Source organism: Acyrthosiphon pisum, chromosome A1, assembly GCF_005508785.2.
Source record: "Acyrthosiphon pisum isolate AL4f chromosome A1, pea_aphid_22Mar2018_4r6ur, whole genome shotgun sequence".
Lineage (NCBI taxonomy): Eukaryota > Metazoa > Arthropoda > Insecta > Hemiptera > Aphididae > Acyrthosiphon > Acyrthosiphon pisum.
In genome coordinates, this window is record NC_042494.1 from 138,852,495 (window position 1) to 138,853,336 (window position 842).

Sequence of the window (842 nt, forward strand, 5' to 3'; positions counted from 1 at the left end):
TAAGTTTTATTTGTCAATATTCATATTAAATTATTATGAAGACTGATAAATATATTTTTAACCCTAGAGCACATGATTCACGGTTAAAAAGATCGGGTTTTTAGAATTTTGTTCATTGTTTCAAAAACACGAAATATTAACCTAACCTAATCTGAGTACCTTACCTTCTAACAGGGGCGTATACAAGGGGGGCGATAGGGGCGATCGCTCCCCCCTTGGACATTGTTGAATGTGTTTCATGTATAGGTGCTTACATATTTTATTATAATATTATATTACAAAAATTAAAAATACAGTGCATATTTTTTCTTAATGGAAATGGATAATTGTTATCAAAAACCTGTTGTCAATTAATAAAACATCTATAACCATCGAGATAAAGAATACTTCTTTATCTCGATGTCTATAACGGACTTAGATCATATGATCATATGATCTAAGATAACGGACTATAAAGATAGGCTCTGTAACAGACAGTGTGACATCGATTGTTAAAATTGAATATAACGTGCTGTTGTTACAATTGTGGACGGACAAGGACAACCGTGGTTGATGGATGTTCTCTATATCTATGGTATGTGGAATGTGCTACAATTATGGCTGTAGATAAGACTGATAAGAGTCAAAAGATTAGAGATATCGTGGCTGTAATCACAGATATATACAATAATTTCACTCTAAAGAGCACAAAATATAATATACAAATAGTATGAGAAAATTATATATTTAATAAAACTATTATTATATTATGTGGTTATTATAATATGCTTTTATATTTATATGTACCTATGTCAAGTTATTTTATTTGGTATACTGTTGATGTTGTTTACAATAATTAATGT